This window comes from Megascapheus bottae, chromosome 11 (assembly GCF_031878675.1).
Source record: "Megascapheus bottae isolate mThoBot1 chromosome 11, mThoBot2.hap1, whole genome shotgun sequence".
NCBI classification, from domain to species: Eukaryota; Metazoa; Chordata; class Mammalia; order Rodentia; family Geomyidae; genus Megascapheus; species Megascapheus bottae.
In genome coordinates, this window is record NC_143519.1 from 27,729,120 (window position 1) to 27,740,517 (window position 11,398).

The 11,398-nt window shown below is 38.6% G+C and overlaps 1 pseudogene; it reads right to left on the bottom strand.

Moving 5' to 3' along the window:
* Nucleotides 1-3,457: 3,457 nt before the first annotated feature.
* On the bottom strand, nucleotides 3,458-3,552 carry LOC150056854 (small nucleolar RNA U3; annotated as a pseudogene).
* Nucleotides 3,553-11,398: the final 7,846 nt, after the last annotated feature.

Below are 11,398 nucleotides of genomic sequence, written 5' to 3' on the forward strand. Positions count from 1 at the left end.
AATAATATAGTAATACATATTAACATACTATTAATATAGTATTAAAATTCCAAGCTAGAGCAATAAAGCAAATGGCAAATACAAAGGGAATGCAAATAGGGAATTGTAGATGACATGATCCTGTATTTAAAGAATTCTATAGATAGGTCGAGAGTTTGGCCTAGTGGAAGAATGCTTGCTTGGCATGCACAAATACATACATAGAAAAAACCAGAAGTGGTGGTGCTGTGGCTAAAGTGGTATAGCAGTAGAAACCCTGACAGTGCTCAGGCCCTGAGTTCAAAAAAAAATTTAGATTCCACTCCCAAGTTGCTGATCTGAAAATTTGGCCAAGGAGGAGGGTATAAAATTAACCCACAAAAATCAATGGATTTTTTGGATGCCTAAAATTAGAAAAGCAAGGCTGAAAATCAGGAAAATAATTCCTTTTGTAACAGCCTCAAAAACAAAACAAACAAAAAAAACCCCAAACAATGAAATATCTAGGAATTCATTTTACCAAGAAGTGAAGGACCTCTATAATGAAAATCTTAATAACCTGAAAAAGAATACTAAAGCAGAACCAATGAAGTGGACAAACTTCCCATGCTTCTGGACTGAACTTCTGTTCTTGTGAAATAATACTAATGTTACAGACTTTTTAGTTTCCAAATCTCTCTTGTTTTTATGAAAATTGTTATGATGATGTTTGAGAATTTATTGAATTTCAGAGCACACATGAAATAACACAATGAGATAGCTGTAGTTTTCTTGTTGTTGTTTTTGTTGTTGCTGTTTGCTTTTGTTGTGGGTTTGGGGGCTTGAACTCTGGGCCTGGCCGTTGTCCCTGAGCTCTTCTGCTCAAGACTACCACCCTACCCATTTACCCACAAGTCCACTTCCTATTTTCTAGTATTTAATTGGAGCTAAGAGTCTCACATGAGCCTGGTTTAGTGTATTTTTATTCTTCCTAATTTTCACTTCAGAATTTTTTTCTCAGTGATGATAACTGAGCTATAATTAGAATTAAATGCATGTCCTCTTGTCTGAAACTTTTATGTGTCTCATTTTCAATAGCTATTAAATCAGCATTGTAAGCTAATATTAATGTAACCTGTTGTACTATTTGCATCTTACACACAAGGAATGTGGTGTACAAAGCAATTAAGTGGCTCAATGGTAGAGTTCTACACTTGAGAAAGCCCAACAACAGTTCTCAGCCCCTGAGTCCACGCCCCAGGACAGGCCAAAAAATCAATATTATTTGATCATGGATATTTTTTCCTTTACATATTGCAATCTGGACAATTGTCTTCTAATGAGTTATAGCCCAAGAACTTATTTTTCAACTTAAGTGTATCCTCTGTTCATTTTTCTCATTTTCTTGCCTCGGTGTATTTTGTTCATATACATCCATACTATGCTACAAAACATATCCATATTTCTATACTGATATGTCATTGTTCTTGTGCTAAAAATGCTCTATGCTTCAGTTAAGGCTTTTGTTGTGCAGAACAGGATGAAGATGTATCACCACCTTCTAGTTGGTCTTCTATGTTCTCTTTGTCAGTGCTCAGTGGGATTGAGGCTGGGAAGCCCTGAATGTGATCATGGTTTCTGTCACCAGACTTCTATGAGGATGGCTTCATTTAAAAAAAAAAAAAGACTTCTGAGATTGGCATGTATAAAGACTAACAGTTTTAACCAGACTGGTTTATAAAATACTTTTATATAGAATAGTTTAACAATACAATAGTTTTATAAAGATTATCACATTATATACTAATTAAACTGTTGGTACTTCCATTATCATAAAACATATGTAATAGAGAATATGGTGTGCATGATAATTGAAATGTATAAGATTGTCCCATAAGTAATGATAGAGTCTGAAACAGTAAACTTAAATTAAATTACATTATATTCTTATTAACTTGATCTGAATAATATTTTAAATAACCAGAATCCTCACATATCATTGTAGTCAGATTAAAATTTAATATTCAAGATGATTGGGAGGGGATTTGGGGAGGGAAAAGGGGAACATAAGAAGGGGTATCGAGATTCCAGAAGTAGTGCACCCATAACCTGGCAGATGTAACCCCCTAAACATTATCCTGACAATACAATACAATACAAAAGTCCAACCATCTGTTTGAATTCAAGCAATATGGATATACAAATTATTGAGAAAATCCATGTTAATCTATATCTACACAATCAAATCCTTTTCTACAGCATGTATTTGAAGTACTTCTGTTTAAATTGTGGTTTCATTATTCATTACTTCAGTAATAGAACCCTGAAACACTATATAAAAAGATAGAATATGAATAATTATTCATAGAAGATACGGTATATTCTGTACAGATAATACATAGCAATGTTTATGACTTGGGAAAACAATTTAATGAATAATAAGTGCGAGTTCTAAATTCTCCAAAGGAATTAAACCCAATTTATCTTCAAAACAAATATACTATTTATGTAAATTATGACTTGATTAAAACACTGTGTGCTTTACTCTGCTGTACTTTAGCAACTTCTAATGTGTACATCATATTCAGTCCCTACTTGGTCAAGAAGTTAGGGAAAAAAAGATATAACTCACAGACTCAGTGTTCTCTCACAGACAATATGCCTTCATATACAAATAAAGCATTTTGGAAGTGTGGAGCTAAGCATAATAAGCATGATAAACTGTTGTGATCAAGTTCTAACTGATTATAACAGAAGATATTTTAAGAACAGTTTAGCAATTAAAATGATCCAATCAGCAGTTATTTTACATATCACCAACAACATAGAGCACACAGAAAAAGAAAGACCTAGGGAGGTTTCTACTGTAGTTGAACGAGAAAAAAAATTGCTGAAAATTGCAGATATCTCACAAATACCATTTCACCTCCACAAACTGCAGGCATTACTTAGGTTTTTTTTTACTGTTTTTAAGATGGAGTATTTGATATTAAATTATTATGAAATTTTTCCTTCATGTCTTCATAAAAACTATTTTAAAAGCAGAATTTGTACATTAGCTACCATTTAGCATTCATTTTATGTAATATGATACTCTGCAGAATGAAAGTTAATAATTTACAGATTGTTTACTATACCATCCAGACCATAAAACTGATAAAAAAAAATTTGCCTAAGTCTTAATGTAAACACTGAAAAATCCACCTAGAGAATTTAATATGTAATAAAATTATACGTGACTATAGAACACTGCTATGAAACTGAGAAGCACCTCTAATCTTTTGCAAATTTAGTTATCTATTTTTCTTATATTTTGTAAAAAATAAGAACCATTTTATATGCTGTTTTTCCTAAAGTGAGTATGGTGCCTGACATTAAACAGTCACTCTAAGTATGGCATGTATTTTACATATATTGACAAATATTCATCTGAATATAACTATTTTATTACAGTTTACCTTATATCATATTTCAAAAATTAAACTATTTTTCCATTTCCTCAGTTCTGCTTTAATTTCCTTTTTCAGGGTTTTAAAGTTTTCATCAAAAAGGTCCTTTACATACTATAGAAATGATCCCTGAAAGTATCAAAACAAAAGCCATATTATGTCCTTAATGTACTATGTTGTCTCTCATCTCCTTTGCTGTCCCTTGGTTATCTCATATTATTATAGTATCTCACTTTGTTATCTGATATATTGAATTTATTTGTATTTGGTTAATTGAAATTTGATAGGGAAGGGGGGAAAACCAAGACGGGTGGGGGATGTGGGGGGGTGAGGGAAATGGGTACCAAGACATGTGAAAGGGTATCAATGTACGTGAATTAATGCATCTTCTATCTGGCAAATATCATGTAAACCTTTTACTAATTACAATAAGAAAATACAAAAAAACAAAAGGTCCTTTACATTCTTAGTTAAGTTAATTCCTAGGTACTTTATTTTCTTTGAGGCTATTGCAAAAGGAGGTGCTTTCCTAATTGTTACCTCATTCCTCTCACTGTTGGCATAGAGGAAGGCAGTTGATTTCGGAGGGTTAATTTTATACCCTGCTACCCTTCCAAAGTTTTAAATCAGCTCAAGGAGCTTGGGAATGGAGTCTATAGGATTCTTTAAATACAGAATCATGCCATCTGCAAACAGGTAAAGTTTTACTTGCTCTTTCCCTACTTGGATCCCCTTTATGCTTGCTTCTTGCCTTATTGCACTGGCTAGGAATTCTAATACTATGTTAAACAGGAGTGGAGAGAGTGGGCATCCTTGTCTCATTCCTGATTTTAGAGTGAATGGCTTTAGCTTTTCGCAATTAAGTATAATACTAGCTGTGGGTTTGTCATACACAGCCTTTATTATACTGAGGAATGTTCCATGGATTCCTAGTTTCTCCAGAGTTTTTAACATAAAGGGGTGTTGGATCTTGTCAAATGCCTTTTCTGCATCTATTGAGACAATCATGTGATTTTTTGTCCCTGCTCCTGGTGATGTATTGAATTATATTGATTTGTGTATGTTGAACCAGCTTTGATCATAGTGTAGAATTTTTTTGATAATTTGTTGTAGACAGTTGGCCAGTACTTTGTTGAGAAGTTTTGTATCGATGTTCATCAAAAAAATAGATCTATAGTTCTCTTTCTTTTTTTTTTTTGGAGATTTCTACTGCATTCCATTTATTTTCTTTCATATATTTTTATTGTAATAGAAGGGTTACATGGTATTTGCCAGATAAAGGGTACATTAATTCATATGCATTGATACCCTTTCACATGTCTTGGTCCCCATTTCCCTCATTCAATTCATCCATTCCTTCTAGATTCTCAAATTTGTTGGCATAAAGGTTTGAGATGTATTCCCTCATGATGCTCTGGATCTTGGTAATTTCTGTCGTGATAGTACCTTTCGTCTGCGATTTGGTTTATTTAAGTATGCTCCTTTCGTTTTTTGGTAAGATTTGCTAAGGGTCTTTCAATTTTGTTGATTCTTTCAAAGAATCAACTTCTTGTTCTGTCGATTCTTTCTGTAGTTTTTTTTGACTCCAATTCATTTCATTCTTCTTTGATGTTAATAATTTGCTTCCTTCTACTGGGATTAGGGTTGGTTTGTTGCTCTTTTCCCAGGAGCTTAAGGTAACACATTAAATTGTTGGTTTGAGATTTTTCCAATTTGTTATTGTAGGCACTCAGAGCTATAAATTTTCCTCTGAGTACTGTCTTTGCCGTGTCCCAAAGGAACTGGTATTTTGTGTGCTCCTATTGTTAAATTTCACAAACTGTTGGATTTCTGTTCTGATCTCCTTGATAACCCCATTGGTGATTCAACAATGTGTTGATCAATCTCCATGAGTTACAGGGTTTTTGTTGGTGGAGATGGGTGTTCAGTTCCAATTTGATGTCCTTGTGGTCTGAGAGAGTGCAGGGAATAATTTCAGTGTTTCTGAATCTGCCCAGATTTGTTTTATGCCCTAAAATGTGGTCTATTTTGGAAAATGTTCCATGTGCTGCTGAAAAAAATGTATATTGTGTTGTTGCTGGGTGAAATAATATGCAGATGTCTGTTAGATCTAATTGGTCTATACAGTTGTTCAATTCTAATGTTTCTCTGTGGAGTTTTTGCCTGATTGATCTGTCCATAGGTAAGAGTGGTGTGTTAAAATCACCAACAATCACTGTGTTTCAATCTATGTATGGTTTCAGTGAAAGTAAAGTTTGCTTGATGAAGTTCAGGGCTCCGGAATTTAGGATGGTTATGTCCTCCTGGAGGAAAGATCCCTTTATTAATACGTAGTAACCTTCATTGTCTTTTCTCACTATTTTTTGTTTGAATATTTTATCTGATATGAGGATGGCAACTCCAGCCTGTTTATGGGGCCTGTTAGCTTGATAAACTTTATTCTAACATCTCACTTTCAAAAAATATTTGTTTTTTTGGGTAGATGCATCGTCTTGAAGACAGCAGAATGATGGTACTTTCTTTTTGATAGAACTAGATAGTCTATGTCATTTAATTGGAGAGTTATGTCCGTTGATATTGAGAGTCAGGGTTGAGAAATATTTATTACTCCCGAGCTCCTGGATTGGAAGAATCAACATCGTGAAAATGACAATCTTGCCAAGGGCTGTCTACAAATTCAATGCAATACCCATCAATATCCCAACGTCATTCTTTAAAGAAATAGAAGAGGCAATCCAAAATTTCCTTCTGTAGAGAAGGAAGATGGCGCCGAGACAATAGGGACGCTGCCTAGCTCTCTCTGACAAAAAGAGAGAACCAGGGAGTCCCAGGAGCCAACTACCTAAAGAAATCCACAACAACAAACTCAAAAAGCAACGGAGAAGGACTCAAACCGGAAAAGAAATCCAGATAAAGCTCCCATCCAACTTTCTCAAAGAATTCGGAACGCGAAGACCCCTCCCCCATCTCTCGACGCTGGATCCAAGCCTCAAAAGCCGCGGAAAGCCGCCAAAAGCAGCAGCTGGTGCCGGATCAAGCCGCGAAAAGCGGCTTGAGCGGGTGCAGGCTCCACGCTGGGAAAGCGGAGGCAGGCGCTGGCTTTAATCCACCAAAGCGGCAGCAGTGGAGGTCGCCAGGCTGGGAGCCCAACGGCTGCAGAAACCAGCACAGAACCGGGCCAGCAAACGGCAGAAGCAGCGGAACCCAGATGTAGAACCAGAACAGCAAGCAGTGGAACCCAGACGCAGAACACAGGCGGCTGCAGGGACCCGAGGCAAGTGAAAGACTCCCCACCACAGTGGAACCCGCAGACAGACGCAGAGGCGTGAGTAATACAGCGTGTCCCCAAACACATCGGGAAAGCAGAGCAGGTGCCAAGCAATAGAACTTAACTCAGACCCCAACACCCCGCCCGAGAAAGACTGGCGGGAGCAGGGGGGCAAGGAATTTAGAATCCTGCCCCTTCCCTCAACAGCCCCCTCCCTCAGGCCATTGACTGGAGATTGTCAGGCAGGCTACCTAAGACCCAGCACTCCACCAAGGGAGGCGGGGCTGTCCCAACTCCCACCTGCCCAACGGGCTCAACCCCAGCCCTCTGACTGGAGACTGACAAGCGGGCGGGCGCTAAGACTCAGCACCCCACCAGGGGAGGTGGAGCTGTCCTAGCTCCCACCCGCCCACTAGGCTCCCCTCCCAGGCCACTGGATCTGGAGAGTGGAGGGCGTTGGGACCCTGCCTTACAACAGTGGGTATGGGGTGCGGGTAAATAGGAGCCAGCATCTGCCCCCTTCAATTCTTGAGCAGGGCATCCTCCAGCTGGGAATCCTGAGCAAGACAGCACCGAGGGCCCCCCCCCAGTCACAGACTCTGACAAAGCAGTGGAAACACAGCAGGGATCTGAAGGGCCCCGACCAGCAGCCAAGCTCCCCTTCTGAGAACCAAAATGGCTCGGCTCCACCCTTGGAGCCCACATACCCAGCTGGGCCCCACCCCTGGGAACAGAGGGGTCTCCTGCTGGTCCTGCTGAGAGCCCCTGAAACTCTCAATCCCCAGACCCTTGGCTTGGGGCTGCCCCTGGAAGCAGCACAGGAAAATGTCCACCAACAGCGCTCAGATGGAAGCTCGCAGATCCATCCCATGGTCCACTGTGACGCCACTGGTTGGGCTAAGAGCTAGTCGCGCAGCAACAAATAAGTTTTATTCTACTACTTTCCAAACTTTGTACCCAAATACGCTACCTACTTACCCCCTGACCTCTCTCATTCTATTTTTCTATCTCTGGACCTCTGCTCATCTTTCAACCCTTATACTGCATGGATCTACACTTGATGGCTGTTGAGCAACACTGTATATCTAGGTGTTTAATTATTCTCTAGGCTCAGAGGGACTTAAAGACAATAGAGATTGGATTGAGAGGCTTATTGTTTTGGGTACAAATCACTTATCAGTGAATTATTAGACTGGTCGGTAACTGCACAAAAAGAAAGAGTGATAACACCAATCAAAACTTGTGAACATCTAGAGTCTGCCAGCTACAGAGGTCTAGGTTGGTTATATCTGAAAAACTATAATCGTGTTTAGTATTAATCTTGCTCCCATTTTCAAATGGGCAGAACAAGAAACTCAAGAAAAATGTCAAATCAAGAAACAACATCCCCCACCCCCCCACCCAATGTAAACAGCCAATGGAACAGTCACTGGGAAACCTAGAGGAGAGTCTTCCAAGTGCTGTACAAATACAATTGATAAACATCATTAATGAAAAATGTGAAAATATAAAGAAAGAGATAAGGGAGGAAGCCATAGCTGAACAAGAGGAAACCATAAACAAGGTGATAAGTGAAAAAGAAGAAGCCATAAGGAGGCCATAATAAAGGTTTTTCAAAGAAAGATGGATGAATTCATAGAATCCACAAATAAAAAGCATACCATCTAAGGACCACAAGAACTGTCAAGACACAGGGCCAAATAAAACCTTTTAAAAATGGTAGGACCTAATAAATATCTCTCAATCCTAACTCTCAATATCAATGGACTTAACTCTCCAATTAAACGGCATAGGCTGTCTAGTGGATCAAAAAGCAAGAGCCATCCTTCTGCTGTCTTCAAGAGACACATCTTACCCAAAATCAATTAATATAATTCAACACCTCAACAGGAGCAAGGAAAAAAATCACATGATTGTCTCAATAGACGCGGAAAAGGCATTTGACAAGATCCAACACCCCTTTATGTTAAAAGCTCTGGAGAAACTAGGAATCCATGGAACATTCCTCAATGTAATAAAGGCTGTGTATTTGAAACCCACTGCTGGTATTACACTTAATGGTGAAAATCTAAAGCCATTCCCTCTAAAATCAGGAACGAGACAAGGATGCCACTCTCTCCACTTCTCTTTAACATAGTACTAGAATTCCTAGCCATTGCAATAAGGCAAGAAGCAAGCATAAAGGGGATCCCAGTAGGGAAAGAGGAAATAAAACTATCCCTCTTTGCAGATGACATGATTCTGTATTTAAAGAATCCTATAGACTCTACTCCCAAGCTCCTTGAGCTGATTCAAAGCTTTGGAAGAGTAGCAGGCTATAAAATCAACCCTCAAAAATCAAGTGCCTTACTTTACGCCAACAGTGACAGGAACGAGGCAATAATCAGGAAAGCAACTCCTTTCACAATAGCCTCAAAGAAAATAAAGTACCTAGGAATTAGCTTAACTAAGAATGTAAAGGACCTTTTTGATGAAAACTTTAAAACCCTAACAAAGGAAATTAAAGCAGAACTAAGGAAATGGAAAAACCCTCCATGCTCCTGGATTGGAAGAATCAACATTGTGAAAATGACAATCTTGCCAAGAGCTATCTACAAATTCAATGCAATACCCATCAATATCCCAATGTCATTCTTTAAAGAAATAGAAGAGGCAATCTAAAATTTCATATGGAATAATAAAAGACCCCGTATAGCAAAAACACTTCTTCACAGAAAGAACAGCGCTGGAGGAATTTCAATTCCAAACTTTAGACTCTATTACAGAGCTATAATTCTCAAAACAGCTTGGTACTGGCACAAGAACAGGCCTGAAGACCAATGGAATAGAACTGAGGACCCAGATATTATACCACAGACCTATGGCCACCTAATCTTTGACAAGGGAGCCAAAAAAATAGAATGGAAGAAAGATAGCCTCTTCAACAAGTTGTGCTGGCAGAACTGGTTAAGCATCTGCAGAAAACTAAAGCTGGAGACTTCTTTGTCACCTTGCACTAGAATTAACTCCAAATGGATCAAAGACCTGGAGGTAAAAGCTGACACACTGAAAACTTTACAGGAAGGAATAGGAGATACACTAGGCCACCTTGGCACAGCTAGAAACTTTCTTAATAAGGACCAAGAATCACAACAAATCAGAGAAAGGCTGGATAAGTGGGACTGCATTAAACTGCAGAGCTTTTGTATGGCAAAGGACATAGCTAGTAAACTAATCAGGAAGCCTACAGAATGGGAGAAGATCTTCACCAACCAAACAACGGACAAAGGCCTCATATCTAAAATATATCAACAACTCAAAAAATTGAATCACTCCAAAACTAACCTCCAAAGTAACAACCATCCCATTAAAAAATGGGCCAAAGATTTAAAGAGAGTCTTCTCTGAAGAAGAAACAAAAATGGCCTATAGACACATGAAGAAATGCTCCACATCTCTGGTCATAAAAGAAATGCTAATCAAAACAACTCTAAGATTCCACCTCACTCCAGTTAGAATGGCCAGGATCAAGAAAACGAATGACAACAGATGCTGGAGGGGATGTGGCCAGGATGGATCACTACTACACTGTTGGTGGGAGTGCAAACTCATTCAACCACTATGGAAAGCAGTGTGGCAGTGCCTCAAAAGGCTAAGCATAGAACTCCCCTATGACCCAGCAATTCCACTCCTTGGCATTTACCCAACCATCCAGAAACAAGGACATACTAAATCCATTAGCACAACAATGTTCATTGCAGCACTATTCACCATAGCAAAGATATGGAACCAACCTAGATGTCCCTCAGTTGATGAGTGGATCAACAAGTTGTGGTATTTGTACACAATGGAATTCTATGCTGCTGTCAGAAAGAATGACATCGACCCATTTGTTAGGAAATGGAAAGACTTGGAAAAAATCATATTAAGTGAAGTAAGCCAGACTCAAAGGAACTTAGGCTCAATGGTTTCCCTCATTAGTCATAATCAGTAGAAACCTTGGGCTCTACTAGCAGAGATCTGCAGTAGTCAAAATCTTGATACATAAGGCCATATAATGGGAAGCTAATTGAAAGGACCTCCAGGATATTGAAACAAAAGCCATATAATGAATGATTGTTGTCCTTAATGTACTATGTTGTTTCTCATCTCCTTTGCTGTCCCTTGGTTATCTCGTATTGGTATAGTATCTCACTTTGTTATCTGATATATTAAATTTATTTGTATTTGGATATGTGAAATTTGATAGGGAAGGGCGGAAATCCAAGACGGTTGGGGGGTGTGGGGGGGGGAGGGAAATGGGTACCAAGACATGTGAAAGGGTATCAATGTATGTGAATTAATGCACCTTCTATCTGGCAAATATCATGTAACCCTTTTACTAATTACAATAAAAAAATAAAATAAAATAAAAGACCCTGTATAGCAAAAACACTTCCTACCAGAAAGGAGTGAGAGAGGAATTTCAATACCAAACTTTAGACTCTATTACAGAGCTATAATAATCATAAAAGCTTGGTACTGACACAGGAACAGTCCTGAAGACCAATGGAATAGAAGTGAGGACCCAGATATTAAACCACAGACCTATGGCCACCTAATCTTTGACAAGGGCGCCAAAAAAATAGAATGGAAGAAAGACACCTCTTCACCAAGTGGTGCTGGCAGAACTGGTTAAGCACCTGCAGAAAACTAAAGCTGGATCCTTCTTTGTCACCCTGCACTAGAATTAACTCCAAATGGAT